The sequence below is a fragment of the Aethalodelphis obliquidens genome, unplaced genomic scaffold (assembly GCF_003676395.1).
Source record: "Aethalodelphis obliquidens isolate GAN/ISIS:26980383/991018 unplaced genomic scaffold, ASM367639v1 scaffold37, whole genome shotgun sequence".
NCBI classification, from domain to species: Eukaryota; Metazoa; Chordata; class Mammalia; order Artiodactyla; family Delphinidae; genus Aethalodelphis; species Aethalodelphis obliquidens.
Genome location: NW_020837981.1, coordinates 10,673,742 through 10,692,886, shown reverse-complemented (window position 1 = coordinate 10,692,886; position 19,145 = coordinate 10,673,742). Strand labels below are relative to the sequence as shown.

Genomic DNA, 19,145 nt, shown 5'->3' with positions numbered 1-19,145 from the left:
TAGATTCCATATATATGTGTTAGCATATGGTATTTGTTTTTCTCTTTATGACTTCACTCTGTATGACAGACTCTAGGTCCATCCACCTCACTACAAATAACTCAGTTTCGTTTCTTTCTGAGGCTGAGTAATATTCCATTGTATATATGTGCCACATCTTTATCCATTCATCTGTCGATGGACACTTAGGTTGCTTCCATGTCCTGGCTATTGTAAATAGAGCTGCAGTGAACATTTTGGTACATGACTCTTTTTGAATTATGGTTTTCTCAGGGTATATGCCCAGTAGTGGGATTGCTGGGTCGTATGGTAGTTCTGTTTTTAGTTTTTTAAGGAACCTCCATACTGTTCTCCATAGTGACCATATCAATTTACATTCCCACCAACAGTGCAGGGGGGTTCTCTTTTCTCCACACCCTCTCCAGCATTTATTGTTTGTAGATTTTTTGATGATGGCCATTCTGACTGGTGTGAGGTGATACCTCATTGTAGTTCTGATTTGCATTTCTCTAATGATTAGTGATGTTGAGCATCCTTTCATGTGTTTGTTGGCATTCTGTATATCTTCTTTGGAGAAATGTCTATTTAGGTCTTCTGCCTATTTTTAATTGGGTTGTTTGTTTTTTTGATATTTGGCTGCATGAGCTGCTTGTAAATTTTGGAGATTATTCCTTTGTCAGTTGCTTCATTTGCAAATATTTTCTCCCATTCTGAGGGTTGTCTTTTCATCTTGTTTATGTTTACCTTTGCCGTGCAAAAACTTTTAAGTTTCATTAGGTCCCATTTGTTTATTTTTGGTTTTATTTCCATTTCCCTAGGAGGTGGGTCAAAAAGGATCTTGATGAGATTTACGTCATGGAGTGTTCTCCCTATGTTTTCCTCTAAGAATTTTATAGTGTCTGGCCTTACATTTAGGTCTTTAATCCATTTTGAGTTTATTTTTGTGTATGGTGTTAGGGAGTGTTGTAATTTCATTCTTTTACCTGTAGCTGTCCAGTTTTCCCAGCACCACTTATTGAAGAGGCTGTCTTTTCTCCATTGTATGTTCTTGCCTCCTTTATCAAAAATAAGGTGACCATATGTGCGTGAGTATATCTCTGGGCTTTCTATCCTGTTCCATTGATCTATATTTCTATTTTTGTGGAGTACTATACTGTCTTGATTACTGTAGCTTTGTAGTATAGTCTGAAGTCCAGAAGCCTGATTCCTCCTGCCCTGTTTTTCTTTCTCAAGATTGCTTTGGCTATTCGGGCTCTTTTGTGTTTCCATACAAATTGTGAAATTTTTTGTTCTAGTTCTATGAAAAATGCCATTGGTAGTTTGATAAGGATTCCATTGAATCTGTAGATTGCTTTGGGTAGTATAGTCATTTTCACAGTGTTTATTCTTCCAGTCCAACAACATGGTATATCTCTCCATCTGTTTGTATCATCTTCCATTTCTTTCTTCAGTGTCTTATACTTTTCTGCATACAGGTCTTTTGTCTCCTTAGGTAGGTTTATTCTAGGTATTCTTTTTGTTGCAGTGGCAAATGGGAGTGTTTCTTTAATTTCTCTTTCAGATTTTTCATCATTAGTGCATAGGAATGCAAGACATTTCTGTACATTAATTTTGTATCCTCCTACTTTACCAAATTCATTGATTAGCTCTAGTAGTTTTCTCGTAGCATCTTTAGTATTCTCTGTGTGTAGTATCATGTCATCTGCAAACAGTGACAGCTTTACTTCTTCCTTTCTCATTTGGATTCCTTTTATTTCTTTTTCTTCTCTGATTGCTGTGGCTAAGACTTCCAAAACTATGTTGAATAATAATGGTGAGAGTGGACAACCTTTTCTTGTTCCTGATCTTAGAGGAAATGGTTTCAGTTTTTCACCACTGAGAACGATCTTGGCTGGGGGTTTATCATATATGGCCTTTATTATGTCGAGGTAAGTTCCCTCTGTGCCTACTTTCTGGAGGGTTTTTATCAAAAATGGGTGTTGAATTTTGTTGAAAGCTTTTTCTGCATCCATTGTGCTAATCATACGATTTTTCTCCTTCAATTTTTTAATATGGTTTATCACATTGATTGATTTGCATATATTGAAGAATCCTTGCATTCCTGGGATAAACCCCACTTGATCATGGTGTATGATCCTTTTCATGTGCTGTTGGATTCTGTTTGCTAGTATTTTGTTGAGGATTTTTGCATCTGTGTTCATCAGTGATATTGGCCTGTAGTTTTCTTTCTTTGTGACATGTTTGCCTGGTTTTGGTATCAGGGTGTTGGTGGCCTCGTAGAATGAGTTTGGGAGTGTTCTTTTCTCTGCTATATTTTGGAAGAGTTTGAGAAGGATAGGTGTTAGCTCTTCTCTAGATGTTTGATAGAATTCACCTGTGAAGCCATCTGGTCCTGGGCTTTTGTTTGTTGGAAGATTTTTAATCACAGTCTCAATTTCAGTGCTTGTGATTGGTCTGTTTATATTTTCTATTTCTCCCTGGTTCAGTCTCAGAAAGTTGTGCTTTTCTAAGAATTTGTCCATTTCTTCCAGGTTGTCCATTTTATAGGCATATAGTTGTACTAATCTCTCATGATCCTTTGTATTTCTGCAGTGTCAGTTGTTACTTCCCTCCCCTCATTTTCAGTCTGTATGTGTCCCTAGGCCTGAAGTGGGTCTCTTATCGACAGCATATATACGGGTCTTGTTTTTGTATCCATTCAGCCAGTCTCTGTCTTTTGGTGGGAGCATTTAATCCATTTACATTTAAGGTAGTTATCAATATGTATGTTCCTATTACCATTTTCTTAATTGTTTTGGGTTTGTTATTGTAGGTCTTTTCCTTCTCTGTGTTTCCTGCCTAGAGAAGTTCCTTTAGCATTTGTTGTAAAGCTGGTTTGGTGGTGCTGAATTCTCTTAGCTTTTGTTTGTCTGTAAGGGTTTTAATTTCTCTATCTAATCTGAATGAGATCCTTGCTGGGTAGAGTAATCTTGGTTGTAGGTTTTTCCCTTTCATCACTTTAAATATGTCCTGCCACTCCCTTCTGGCTTGCAGAGTTTCTGCTGAAAGATCAGCTCTTCATCTTATGGGGATTCCCTTGTATGTTATTTGTTGTTTTTCCTTGCTGCTTTTAATATTTTTTTCTTTGTATTTAATTTTTGATAGTTTGATTAATATGTGTCTTGGCATGTTTCTCCTTGGATTTATCCTGTACGGGACTCTCTGTGCTTCCTGGACTTGATTGACTATTTCCTTTCCCATATTAGGGAAGTTTTCAACTATAATCTCTTCAAATATTTTCTCAGTCCCTTTCTTTTTCTCTTCTTCTTCTGGGACCCCTATAATTCGAATGTTGGTGCATTTAATGTTGTCCCAGAGGTCTCTGAGACTGTCCTCAATTCTTTTCATTCTTTTTTCTTTATTCTGCTCTGCGGTAGTTATTTCCACTATTTTTATCTTCCAGGTCACTTATCCGTTCTTGTGCCTTAGTTATTGTGCTATTGATCCCTTCTAGAGAATTTTTTATTTCATTTATTTTGTTGTTCATCATTGTTTGCTCTTTAGTTCTTCTAGGTCCTTGTTTAAACGTTTCTTGTATTTTCTCCATTCTATTTCCAAGATTTTGGATCATCTTTACTATCATTACTCTGAATCCTTTTTCAGGTAGACTGCCTATTTCCTCTTCATTTGTTTGGTCTGGTGGGTTTTTACTTTGGTCCTTCATCTGCTGTGTGTTTCTCTGTCTTCTCATTTGCTTAACCTACCGTGTTTGGGGTCTCCTTTTCTCCGACTGCAGGTTTGTAGTACCCATTGTTTTTGGTATCTGCCTCCAGTGGCTAAGGTTGGTTCAGTGGGTTGTGTAGGTTTCCATGTGGAGGGGAATGGTGCCTGTATTCTGGTGGATGAGGCTGGAGCTTGTCTTTCTGGTGGGCAGGACTGCATCCTGTGGTGTGTTTTGATTTTAGGCAGCCTCTCTGCTAATGGGTGGGGTTGTGTTCCAGACCTGCTAGTTGTTTGGCATAGGGTGTCCAGCACTGTAGCTTGCTGGTAATTGAGAGGAGCTGGATCTGAGCGTTGAGATGGAGATCTCTGGGAGAGCTTTGGCTGTTTGATATTATATGGAGCCGGGAGATCTCTGGTGGACCAATGTCCTGAACTCGGCTGTCCCCCCTTTAGAGGCACAGGCCTGACACCTGGCTGGAGCACCAAGAGTCTGTCAGCCACACGGCTCAGAAGAAAAGTGAGAAAAAAGAAAATAAAGTTATTAAAATTAAAAATTAAAAAATTATTAAAAATAAAAAAGTTAAAAAGTAATAAAAGAAAAAAATGGACAGACAGAATCCTGGGACAAATGGTAAAAGCAAAGCTATACAGACAAAATCACACAAAGAAGCATACACATACACACTCACAAAAAGAGAAAAAGGAAAAAAATATATATGTCTTTTGGGAAGTCTGAGGTCTTCTGCCAGCATTCAGTAGGTGTTCTGTAGGAGCTGTTCCACATGTAGATGTATTTCTGATGTATTTGTGGGGAGGAAGGTGATCTCCACGCCTTACTCCTCCGCCATCTTGAAGGTGTCTCATAGCCTGTTAGCAAATGAATTCCAACTCTTTTTCTGATATATTCTGTCACTAAGCTGGAGTGTCACAGGCCGTCTTTGTGATTTCCTCTCCATTATCTGCCTGGCAGTCTTAAAAAGTCTCTCCCCAGGTATCACTGTTCCCCACTATCTTTCTCTGACACTCCTTCCTCCCTTACCCTAGTTTGTTCTCTTCTCTTCCAGGTTATAGAATGATTTTCCTCTGTTTTCAGCCAATGTGGCTCTCCACCGATTTGTTTTCTAATGGAGCTGCTGAAAACCCTACTAAAAGACAAATTTTGTCATGTTACTCCTTCAGAATGCTTCAGTGGGTAACATTAATAGTTAGGATAAAGAGTTTTATCTTTCTTTTTTATGTTCTTTTTTTTACTGAGGTAAAAATTCATATAACATAAAACAAATCACTTAAAGTGCAATTCAGTAGAATTTACTGCGTTCACAGTGTTGTACAATCATACCCACATCTAGTTCCAAGATGTGTTTTTATCTCTCTAAATGGAAACCCCAGAATGAAAGCAGTCATTCCCCTTTCTCCCCTCCTGCCAGCCCCTGACAGCCACTGGTAGGTTATCTTTCACTATGCATTTACCAATTCTGAGTGTTTCACGTAAATGCAATGATTGCTTTATATGACTTTTTCTATTTGGCTTCTTTGACTTATACTATTTTTGAGGTTCATTGAGGTTGTCATATGTATTAGCACTTCATTCCTTTCTGTAGCTGAATAATTCTCCATCGTATGGATATATTCTGTTACCTATTAGTCGATGGACATTTGGGTTGTTTAGATCGTTTAAATGCCTCTTTTTGATTCGTATGATTATATACCTAGGAATGTAAACGCTGGATCATATGGTAAATTTGCATTTAACTTTTCAAGGAACCACCAAACTGTTTCCACAGTGGCAGCCGTAGTATACGTTTTCACCAGCAATGTATGAGCGTTCCAATTTGTACATCCTTGCCAACACTATCCCCCCCACCATTTCTTTTTTCTTTTTTTTTTAATTATGAACAACCTTATGGTTATGAAGTGGTATTTCATCATCATGTTTTTATTTCCCTTAATGACTAATCATATTGAACATCTTTTTATGCACTTGTTGGCCATTTGTATATTTTCTTTGGGGTAATGTGTATTCAACTTATTTAACCATTTTTTATTAGATTTGTTTGTGTTTTGTTTTTAACTCAGAAATACCTTTTAAATGATCAGATCCAGCATATTTCTAGACTTAATGATTATCAAAGAAGAGTTACATTTTGCTCTTTGACGTTCTTTATTATTACAGTCTCATTTTTAATAACTATTTGAACATTATCAGCGTGTCTGGACTCTCTGTACTTAAAATGCAGCAAACTATTTTTTAATCTTAGTACTAAAATCTTAGTACTAAAATACTAAAAAAAAATACCTTTTTTTTTTTTTTTTGTGGTATGCGGGCCTCTCACTGTTGTGGCCTCTCCCGTTGCGGAGCGCAGTCTCAGCAGCCATGGCTTACGGACTCAGCCGCTCCGCGGCATGTGGGATCTTCCCAGACCGGGGCACAACCCCATGGCCCCTGCATCGGCAGGCGGACTCTCAACCACTGTGCCACCAGGGAAGCCCTCCAGTACCTTTTGATAGTTTTAATATAGAACATTTCCACTTAGCAGTTCTTCATACCCTAATGAACAGTTATATGAAGGGTGTAATTTCCCTTGTCGATTAACTAGCAGTCATTGGTTAATGCTCAAGTAATTGGTGATATTTCTCTATTGTTCACGTTTTCCTCTTTTTAAAAAATATTACTTGCTTTCTTGTTAGTACTTCAGAAACGTTTACCAGATTAATGTGTCAGTTGTAAATCAGATATAAAGGTGTTTTTGGCAGTCATACTTTTGAGGGGGGGCGCTAAAGGGATAATGGATTACAATCAACAATTTTAGATATTTCATATGGCAAGAACCAAATAAATTATAAAGCTGATGTTAATATTAATGTGCTGTGAAACCTCATAGTTTATGTGTTCATATTACCAGAATTAGAGCATTTTAAGAGCAAGAAGAGCTCTCTAAATTAATATCTGTACTGTTTTTCTACATATGTTCTGTAGATTTTTTAAAAATAATAATTCTGCAAGAAAAATTTGTTGTGGAAAGCATGAAAGCCAGAAATTTGTTTAAATGTCTATGATACTATGTATTTTCTCTAATTGGTAAACCCCACTATTGCACTTTCATTCAGAAAATGTAAGCTGATGGTAGGGACAGCAGTGAGTGTTTTGTGAATATGAAGAGTTAAGTAGTAGTTGTAATCTAAAATGGTTATCAAGGGGTGCTTTAAAAATTCTTTTCCTAGAGCCTCTAAAGCTGGCATTTTAGAAACTATGGTTTATGGATTGTCAGTTGTAGTGGAGGTGTGTTTATGGACCTATAGGAAGTCCATAAATCCACTGAAACTATAATTTTTAATGTGATTTTTAAAAGGAAAATACAATACTTGTATCATATTCTCAAATGAATCCAAGATTTTATAATTGGTTACAAACCACTGATTTAAAATGTTGGTAAAGGCCCACTATATATACAATTGATCCTCGTTATTTGTAGATTCCATTTTTGTGGCTTCACCTATGCAGTAAAAATTTATTTGTAGATGCAAAATTAGTACAAGGGGCACATCTGTAGTCACTGATGTGCACAACACTGTGTGAAGTCAAACAAGGTGACACTTTGCCTTTTTGTTTTAGTATCTTCTTCGAGGTGTGTTTAGTGCTTTTTTTTTTTTTTTTTTTTCCCGGTACGTGGGCCTCTCACTGTTGTGGCCTTTCCCGTTGCGGAGCACAGGCTCCAGACGCGTGGGCTCAGCGGCCATGGCTTACGGGCCCAGCCGCTCCGCGGCATGTGGGACCCTCCAGACCGGGGCACGAACCCGTGTCCCCTGCATCGGCAGGCGGACTCTCAACCGTTGCGCCACCAGGGAAGCCCTGCATTTCTTTTTGTTGATGATTTTGTTGCTTAATATCAGCCCCAGTCATAGTGCTGGAATGCTCTCTATTGTTTCTAGGATCTAGAAGGCTGTGATGTGCCTTATAGAGAAAATACTGTTAGGTACACTTTTTTCAGACATGAGTTATAGTGCTGTTGACCACGAAATCAATGTTAATAAGCCAAATATAAATTTGTGCATATATACACATAAATATTTTACATGCAGTTATGATTATATATAGATATATTTATATAAGTATAAATATATGTCTAAACCGAAACACACGTAAAACAAAGTTATGTATTGATATTGGTTGGAACAGTGGTTCAGTATTCATGAATCCAGTGTTCATAATAACTTTGTACAACATAAGTACCTTGAATAACAAGAATTAACTGTAATTGGTTAGAGCCAGTGAGACTTATCTAGTTGACCTTTTGAAGTCTTTTTTTTAACTTAATATTTTTTTATTTTTCTGTGAACATTTATATAAATGAGGCTATGCATCATTCATCTCTTAATATCACACATCAAATGCTTCTGACATGATCATGATAAATGCTTTTGACATAAGTGGGCTTCATATTTACACTTTCTACCTCTACCAGAATTCACTGGTCTACTTCAAATTTCTATTTGAAATGTTATTACCACTCGTCATACAGTATGTTGGAATATAATACATGTACCATATTTTGCTATGGGATATTGGTAACTGTTCCTACTGACATTAGCCATTTTATCTAAGGACCTGTTAATTCATTAACAGTTAAAGAGTTATAAGTGGGTCTTTAGCAAATATTAGCTGTATATTTGCATACTTACTTTGATTCAGTGAATGCACTTATCTTTTTCATTATTCACAACTAAAGGAATTTGGGGCTCCCTCTTTCTAACAAGATGGAGTAACAAGTACTGGATTTACCCTCTCACCTGAAATAATGATCATGGGAAAACCATATGATCATGTCTTATAGATGCAGAAAAAATAGTTGACGAAATCCAACATCCATTTCTCTTAAAATCCATGAAGAACCAATGGTAACACTGTACTTATTGTTGAAAGACTAAATGCTTCCCTGTAAGATTAGGAAGAAGACTAGGATGTCCACCTTCACCACTTCTGTTCAAAACTGTACTGCAGGTTCTAGCTAGAGCCATTAGTCAATAAAAAGAAAAGCATCTAGATTAGAAAAGCTGAAGTAAATCTTTCATCGTTTGTCAGTGATACGATCATTTCTGTTCATTATCCTATAGAATCTACAAAAAGATACTAGAACTGATAATTGAGGTTTAGCACGCTTATAGGATTCAAGATCAACATTTTAAATCAGGTGTATTTTTCTCTATTAGCAACAACAAATTTGAAATTTAGTAAAAGCAATGTTTACCATAATGTCCATAATATAAAATACTTGGGGACAAATCTTTCAAAAGATGTACAAGACCTGTATATATACATAGGTCAGAACCTACACAATTTTATACCTAATATTCATATAAATAAATTTGTATCATTTAAACCTCTGTGAAACGACTTAATCAACAAACAATGCAAAAAAGTAAAGGAATTTGTGTCAACATAACACTAAGTGAGTTGACTAAAGTCAACTCAATTTTTAATCACAAGATCTCTAAAAAATGACTAAACATCACTGAACAAAAGTTATGAGTGTAGTATAGAGTGTTGGATACCAGTCAACATTATTTCTTTGCAAAGCACAACCAGCTTGAGTATTCGTAGCCTTGACCAATTTGTTTAATGTTTTGGGTCAGCATTCCAAAATTTGAGTGAGCAACATCTTTTGAACCTTTTTGACTGTTTTCCAGTTTCTTCTGGTATACAGTTGGTTTAACAGATTAGGGTTAGAGGTGAGTTTGAAATATGTGTGTTTAGTGTAGAGGATATTTAAGAATTATTTATTATTAAGAATCTTTGATTAATATTTTTGAAGATTGTATAGAGTAATTTTGAGGTAATTTGAAAATAATAAATTGCAATTTGTTATCATGGAGATGTGTTAAACTGTTGGTTTGGGCATACCTATACTGATTGTCTAGTATGTTTTTAATCATGGTGTTTCCTTTTCAAGCAATAGATTGTGATGAAAAGTAAATTCACAATGAAATATATAAGCAATTGTAACTTTTGGATTTGGAAAGGAAAAATTATAATCTGAAGTTTTCTTCACCCCCCACCCCAAAGATAGTCAATTACCCTCAACTTTCTGAAGTGTTTTAGATTAGATTTCTAACATACAGATTTTGAAAGGTCATATATTTATTTTGACTTATGTTCAGGAAAAACTGAAAGGCTTAGCCAGAATGATAAATGCATGAAAGAGATTAGGTTTTGCAAGAGAGAATTCTTATATCCCTTAATATCTTTTATGTTACCTCCAAATTTTTCAAAGATGTAATAAATCTGACATCTATTACTTTCCAAATGAAAAGTTTGTAAATGTAACATTTTTCTGCTTTATCTAAAGGATTTACTTTACAAACTTAATTTGAATGTCTGTTCTCATTGCACGTAATTTCTGGAGACTAATTACATCCTTCTTTTTGTTTGTGGCTTTTAAAAATTACATCTTTTAATAAGGTATATGTCTTAGCTGTCAGGGAATTTTCACCATGTACCAGTTATTTCTGAGAAATGGGCAATGAATTATTCGGGAACAGAAACATCCTATTTTTTGTCTACTTTTCCAAGTAGCAGTTTCTCTGAATAATAGGCTTTTTGGTGTCTGTTAATTGGTAACTTTTGATATCAGTTGACTCCTGGGAAAGTGTTTGTAGTTGTTAAAAGTTAACTAAATGAAGAGTTATAATCCTTGAAGTAATAGTTGTCTGCTTTATACTCTATTTTTAATTATTGAGTGCCCCTACGATCATTTGTTACTCTTATTTAAATCCTTAACTTATCTAATAAATGGGACATTTATGATAATCAGTATTGTTTATTTTAGTAAAAATTCCATTCATATTTTCACATCACTTATACTGTCAGTTATTGTTTTTTCTTGCTCTGCTCAGAACAATGACGATATTCAATCCCAACATTATTTTGTACATATGTTTCAGATCCTTCTATTCTGAGTCAGTATGCATTTATTGAATGCTTAGTATTTCTTTATAGCATTGGTTTAGAATATGTTTCTTGAACTTTCAAATCACTTATCTTACTTTTTTGAAGAAATGAAACTTTTTTATGAATAAATACTTTCAGTTCAAGTTAATAATACTAGACATTATTTGAAAAACAAAGAATATAATGTTGTGAAATGGTGATCTTGATCTAATATCCCTTTTCAAGACAATTTAACATTTCCCTCTTTTGGCAGTCATTTTTAAAAAATTGTATATTATTGGTCCAACAGAAGCAGGAAAAATGCACATTTTAATTATTTCTTTTTATATTTTTGAAGTCTAAAGATCTTTAAGGGAATTTTATTGTGGCTTGTAAAGGTATCTATCTAGAATTTCCCAACAAGTAGGTAAGGGATAATTTAACTGTTATGAACCCAGCCATCATCCATTTTCAGAGTTTGTTGAACATGGTTCTTTTTAAATCATTCTCTATCATGTCTGCATGCTGTACACTGTCATCCCTTACAGTTCTATGCATGAAATCTAAAAATCTCATATTCTGTGATGACATAGAATTCTCCTAACCCTTGCACCTCTAAGTGTCACTGCCCCCAAATCTGCCATTTCACTGCATTTAGTGCATTTGAGTGCACTTAATATTCTCTCAAACTTATGTAAACAAATTCTCTCAATTTTTGTGTCCTTTCATTTCACAATGCCTAGCCAGCAATTCTAGGTCAGTCTAACTTATCATCTACCACTCTTACTCCTTGGGTATTGAGATTATTAGATGAAAATCATAGTACTATTTTATGGGTGGGTCCTATTTCAAATTCCTGGCCTCCAAACGCGCACTTAGTTCTTCCTGTAACATTTTTTGAAATGGTAGCTTTTCTTTCTAAAAATTCTTTTGAAGATTAATATTAAAATCTTATGTAATTTAAGTAAATACTTTGTTATCTATCCACTTGGAGGATACTGACTTCCAAAATAGGAATACATTCTAGACAGTTGAAAAATATACAGTTGACCCTTGAACATTGCAGGTGTTAGGGGTGCCAACTCTCCACCTATAACCTTATAGTCTACCCTCCGTATCCCCAATGTGCACCAACCATGGATTGTATAGTACTGTAGTATTTATTACGGGAAAAAATCTTTGTGTAAGTGGACCTGTGCAGTTCAAACCCGTGTTGTTCAAGGGTCCACTGCAGTTGATATGTGCAAACACTACTCTTTTTTTACTCTGCTTGCAAATGGAAATGTATCCTTTTATTTATCACTTGAGTTGAATATCAACAAACCATGTCAAAGAAATTTTGCAAAACAAATGTTATTTCATGACACAGAGGAGATTTTTATGATATGAAGAACAAACACTTCAAAACATGAAAGCAATTTCATGATTTTGATAATTTTATTATTGTTATATAATGTGTTAATTTTATTATAAACATGTTAATATAACATGTGAAAGGTATATGAGAATTCTCTGTATTATTTCTGCAACTTTTCTATAAGTATAAAATATTTCAAAGTAAAATGTTAAAAAATAAAAAAACGATTACTTTATTTTTAGTTTTTTAAAATAAACTTATTAAAATTTTATTTTATATTGAACTATAGTTGATTTACAGTGTTAGTTTCAGGTATACTGAAAAGTGATTCAGTTATATATATACATATACCTTTTCTTTTTCAAATTGTTTTCTCATTTAGGTTATTACAGAATATGGAGCAGAGTTCCCTGTGCTATACAGTAGGTCCTTGTTGGTTATCTATTTTAAATATAGACAGTGTGTACATGTCACTCCCAGACTCCCAATCTATTCCTCCCCCTGACTCATTCCCCCGGTAACCATAGTTTGTTCTCTAAGTCTGTGAGTCTGTTTGTTTTGTAAATAAGTTCGTTTATATCATTTTTTTTTTAGATTCCGCATATAAGTGATATCAATGATATCTGTCTTTCTATGTCTGACTTACTTCAATTTGTACGATAATCTCCAGGTCCATCCATGTTGCTGCAGATGGCATTATTTCATTCTTTTTAATGGCTGAGTACTATTCCATTGTATATGTGTACCACATCTTCTTTATCCGTTCATCTGTTGATGGACATTTAGGTTGCTTCCATGTCTTGGCTATTGTGAACAGCACTGCAATGAACATTGGGGTGCATGAATCCTTTTGAACCATGGTTTTCTTCAGATATATGCCCAGGAGCAGGATTGCTGGATCACATGGTAGTTCTGTTTTTAGTTTTTTAAGGAAACTCCATACTATTCTCCATAGTGGCTATACCAGTTTACATTCCCACCAACAGTGTAGGAGGGTAGACTTCTTATTTGGAATAATTTTAGATTTACAGAAAAATTTTGAAATAGTACAGATTTCCTATGTAATCCTCACCTAATTTCTTCTCAGTGTTAGCTTATTAAATAAAAATATCATTTTCAGTGTACCTTTAGTAGCTGAATACATTTAGTAAAGTCTTTATTCTGACTCTATTTAGATATAAGCTTTACCATTAATTAGCAATTTTAATACTTTTTACTTTTGCTTCTATTATGGAAATGATTTAATTTTTTTTAACATCTTTATTGGGGTTGGAAATGATTTATTGACAATTATTCCTGGTAATATAGTTTAGATAGTAACTTGACTAATTAAAATTTTTTTCTTATATTATACAATATAATATTTTAAGTTATTATTTCTAGGGTTATATATGTATTAAAATATTATTAAATGCCTTGAGAAGTTAAAGATTCCATTTTTAATGACATTTACAAATTTTAATAGCTGCTGCTCAGCAACTTGCCAAGCCCTTACCTGAAAGTTTTTATCTGATTCTATAGAAATTAAACAAAGTAGAATTATATGTTCTTCTTGGGAAATCATGTCACCATGTAATTGTCATATTAGTATACTGCTTTACATAAAACTTATATATTAAAAACTAATATAAAAACTAAGTTTCCTAAAGCATGTATATTTTTTGGTTATCCAAAATTTGGTCATATTTTATACTCATTCATTGAGTCTCTCTGTATGTAAGCATTTTCTAGGCATTGTAAGGGACTCACACATGTCTGCATCTACAATAATTTTACTTTCTACTCCAACTCTCATTTCCTTTCCGTTTGTTCAATTCTATTCCACTTTCTTTCTCATTCTCTAGAACTGCAAATTGTTATCCTTTCCCCCTTCCCTTCATTGCCAGATGTCTAGACAGAGTAGTTTACATTCATTTTCACTACTGCTTTACTTCCCACTCATTCTTTATTCACTAACTGCAGTGTGGGATCTCAACCTTATCTCTCTTTGGAAACATTTTTTTTTTTTGGCAAAAGTCACTAATAGTATAATTGCCAAACCCAAAGACCATTTAAAAATCTGAATCCTAATTGACCCACTTGAGGTTATTTCATTTGATGATTACTTCCTCAATTTTAAAACTTTCTTTCTTCCCTTAGCTTTCAGGACAGATAGCAGTCTTTCTTTGTTCTTACTAACTCTTTCAGTTATCCTGTCTCTTTACCTTTACTGGCTTATCTTCCTTTGTCAATTTCTTACTGTTGTTTCTAATCTATAAGTCATAAAGACTGAAGTACATAAAGATACAAAAAGAAAAGTAGGTGAAAAAAATCATAAACAAAGATGAAATGAAAGAAAATATTTATAAGATGTATCAGGTAAAGAGTTAATGTCCCTAACTTGTGAACTGATTCTTGGGATCTTGGTAGCATTAAGAAAAGAAAAACCCAACTGAAAAAGTAAACAGGGGCTTCCCTGGTGATGCAGTGGCTAAGAATCCTCCTGCCAATGCAGGGGACATGCTTTCGAGCCCTGGTCCAGGAAGATCCCACATGCTGCGGAGCAACTAAGCCCGCGAGCGACAACTGCTTAGCCCACGTGCCACAACCAATGAAGCCCACACGCCTAGAGCCCGTGCTCTGCAGCAAGAGAAGCCACTGCAATGAGAAGGCCACGCACCGCAACGAAGAGTAGCCCCCCCCCGCTCACCACAACTAGAGAAAGCCCGCGTGCAGCAACGAAGACCCTATGCAGCCATAAATAAATAAATAAACTCTATCTTTAAAAAGAAAAAGTAAACAAAGCATATGATGAGTAATTCAGTTCATATAAGAAAAAATATGAATTGCTAGTAAGTAAATTAAAAGCTCCTCAACCTAAGTAACAATAAAAAATGCAAGTTAAAAGTCACCATATTTGCATATTACTTTGTTGAAAATAAACTGATTAGAATTCAGTGTAGAGAGATATAAAATCAGAGGACAGGGGACTTCTCTGGCGGCACAGTGGTTAAGAATCTGCCTGCCAATGCAGGGGACACTGGTTTGAGCCCTGGTCCGGGAAGAACCTACATGCCGTGGAGCAACAAAGCCCGTGCGCCACAACTACTGAGCCTGCACTCTAGAGCCTGCGAGCCATAGCTGCTGAGCCCAAGTGCCACAACTACTGAAGCCCACATGCCACAACTACTGAAGCCTACAAGCCTAGAGCCGGTGCTCCGCAGCAAGAGAAGCCACCGCAATGAGAAGCCCGTGCACCACAATGAAGAGTGCCCCCGCTTTCCACAGCTAGAGAAAGCCCGCACGCAGCAACGAAGACCCAACACAACCAAAAATAATAATCAAAAATAAATAAATAACAGCAAAGGACACTTTTATACCCTTCTGTATGGGCATGAAAACAAGGTACACCTTATTGTAGAGCAGTTTGGCAGTATTATTACAAATTTTATATGTACATAATCTTTGACTCAGTAATTCCTAGTTTAGATATCCTATAGTAATAGTTAGATATGTGTATAAGTAATATGTAAATATATTTAGACAGTGTTTATAATAAAGTAAACTGAAGACAGTCTAAACATTTAGCAATAGGGGAAAATTACAGTCATGATATATTTGTATATGGAGTGCTAATTTTCTAATGATAAAAAAATTATAATGCCACTAGCACTTATTGAATGCCAATTTTATATTAAATCTGTATATTTAAAAATCTGTTGGTAAGACAAAAGTTAACTTTAAGCTCACAGAGATTTTCTCCCATTTTCTTCTGGAAGTTTTATAGTTTTAGGTTTTGCATTTGGATCTATGATCCATTCAGAAGTATTTTTGTTTATGGTATGAGGAACGAATGGAAATTTTTGTATATGACTATCCAATAAATCTAGCACCATTTGTTGAAAAAGCTGTTTTTTCTCCAGTGAATTACTTTTGTACCTTTGTCAGATTTAGTTGTCATAGATTTGAGGGTACAGAAATAAATTCATCCATTTATGGTTAATTGATTTCTGACAAGAATATCAAGACAATCCAGTAGCGAAAGAATGGCCTTTTTAACAAATGATGCTGTGAAAACTAGATGTCTACATACAGTAGAATGAAGTTGTACCTCTGCCTCACACCATATACAAAAATTTTGGTGAGGATGTTGAGAAACTGAGCTGGTGTGATTATAAAATAGTGCAGCTGCTTTGGTATATAGTCTGGCAATTCCTCAAAAGACTAAAGATAGAGTTACCATATGACTCAACAATTCTAGGTATATACCCAAGAGAGATGAAAACATATCTTTACATTAAAAGTTGTACATGAGTATTCATAGCAGTATTATTCATAATAGCAAAGTGGAAAAAAAACAAGTGTCCATCAACTGAGGAATGAATAAACAAGATGTGAAGTATCTATACCACAGAATATTGGCAATAAGTAGGAATGAAATACTGATTCATGCCACAATATGGATGAATCTTGACAACATTGTGGTAAGTGAAAAAAACCACTCACAAAAGTCCACATATTTTATGATTCTATTTCTGTGAAATGTCCTCAGTATGCATATTTATGGTGACAGAAAATACAGTAGTTGTTTCCTGGGGTTTGTGGGAATGGGGGTCTGGGGGTATGATGGCTAAGTGATGAGGGATTCTTTTTGGGGTATTGAAATGTTCTAAAATTGATGTGATCTTTGCACAACTCTGTGAATATACTAAATGCTATTGAATTGTTCACTTTAAGTATGAATTGTATGTATGTGCACTTTATCTCAACAAAGCTGTCATGTTAAAAAATATATATCCGTCTCTTTAACTCTTTGGACAGAAATTCTGCCCACACATGACTTTTACTATGGTGCATTGGTCGTTTGCAAAGTTTTTGTTCATTAAATTATGCAGGTCTTCCAAATGTAAAATGTCTCATTTGTCGATATCACTACCAATTTCAAGAAAAGAGTCTTTTATGTATTGGGAATCTCACAGTGGTGAATATGTGATTTACACAATTATAATTATCAGTTGAAAGCTCAAATTTTATTATTAGCAATAAATCCTGACAGTTATTTTTTAAATGACAGGCTTAACTTTTTTTCATTTTTAAGAAAATATCTGCCAAATACTCAAGTCTGAATAACTATCATTTGTCTGTCAATCATTATTTCAAACAAAAATAGTTTTCCATAAAGAAAGCAGTTGGTTCATGTACAATAGAAACTCAACAGCATAAGTGTTTTTCCTCAGGAAACCATTTTACTTCATTCATACTTTCCAATTTGTTACACAGATTATTAAAAAGATGTGTATTTAAAGCTCACTGTTTAATAAAAATCAATGATTTTTGCTGCTTCAAAAAATTCTTAAATTAGTATCTTTAAAAAAATATTTTTTCCTTACAGTTTTATTGAGATGTAATTGACATACAGCACTGTGCAAGTTTAAGGTGTACAGCATAGTATTTAGACTTACATACATCATGAAATGATTACTACAATATTTTTAGTGAACATCAATCATCTCATACAGATACAAAAAGAAAAAGATTGTTTCCTTGTGATGTGAACTCTTAGGATTTATTTTCTTAACTTTTATATATAACATACATCAGTGTTAATTATACTAATCATGTTGTACATTACATCCCTAGTACTTATAACTGCAAGTTTGTACCTTTGACTGCCTTCATCCAATTCCTCCCCCCACTTACCTCCTGCCTCTAGTAATCACAATTCTGATATCTTTTTCTGTGAGTTTGAAGTATAATTGACCTGCAATACTATGTTAGTTCATGGTGCTCAATATAATGATTCTATACATTACAAAATGATCACCATGATAAGTCTAGTTACCGTCTATCACCATACAGAGATATTATATCATTATTGAATATATTCCCCATGCTGTATGTTTCATAAATTGGTATCATTATTTATTTTAATTAATTAATTTATTTTTTTTGCTATGTTGGGTCTTTGTTGCTGTGCGCAGGCTTTCTCTAGTTGTGGCGAGCGGGGGTTACTCTTCATTGCAGTGCGCGGGCTTCTCATTGCGTTGGCTTCTCTTGTTGCGGAGCACGGGCTCTAGGCGTGCAGGCTTCAGTAGTTGTGGCATGTGGGCTCAGTAGTTGTGGCTCGAGAACTCTAGAACGCAGGCTCAGTATTTGTGGCGCACAGGCTTAGTTGCTTCGCGGCTTCCCGGACCCGGGATCAAACCCATGTCCCCTGCATTGGCAGGCAGGTTCTTAACTGCTGCGCCAACAGGGAAATCCCTTGCTCATTGTATTTTGTTTCCATGTTGCTTCCTCCACTAGAATGTTAACTCTTCAAGGTCTTAATTTGAGATTGAGATTTCTTCACAGAGTACTTTAGATATAATAAGGGCTTAATAGAAGTTTATTGGATTAATAAGTGTATAATTCCATGGTGGGTGCCCAGTAACATTTTTATTTTGTTGATGGTATAACTGAGCTGCTAATAAGATTCTCCTTGCAATCTCTGAATGTAAATCTTTTCCCTAAAAAACACTATACATTTTAATTATTTGATGCTACTGTGTAATTATCTGATGTTACTGTGCAAAAAATACACATATTTATTGTTGATTGCTATTGAATATTTCATTGTAAGGATAGATACAGGTGGGCTAAAGCGTAGGCTTGTCAGAGATATGGATATGCCTGAGAGATTATCCTTTGATTCACGTGGCCTCACAGATCTGCACTTGGGACTATGATACAGTCGTTACCACTTACTTACACTCGGTGGATAGACAGGCTGAAAGCTAAAATCTCTTATTAGAGTCAATCAGGAGGAGCCAGAATTGCATAAGCACTTCAGCAGTATGACGAGGATGGCAAGGGTAGCTTCTTGAAAGACGTATGGCATCCTCCCTCTGAACAGGAAGTAGCATCAGCAGTGGTGTCCTTAATGCAGATCTGAAAGCCAGTGAAGTTTTCTTGTTTTTACAATGTTGCTGATTCTTACTGTGTACAGCCTCTTGGTATTTAAAATGCTTGTATTCTTTACTTACATTAAAGGAATATATATATTATTGCCTAGGTATATGGGCATCACTCTGTCAAGGACCACCAATCCTTGTGACAACCTTGCACGATTTTTTCTTACTGATTTTTGAGAGTGCTTTGTACCTTAAGAATACTGACCTCTCCCCACCCCTTACCCTTCTCTTC

The 19,145-nt window shown here is 35.1% G+C and overlaps 1 protein-coding gene across 6 annotated transcripts in view; it reads left to right on the top strand.

Moving 5' to 3' along the window:
- Positions 1-19,145, top strand: part of ADK (adenosine kinase) — a 486,725-nt gene that overhangs the window by 215,583 nt on the left and 251,997 nt on the right. The gene's annotated exons all lie outside the window — the stretch shown is intronic.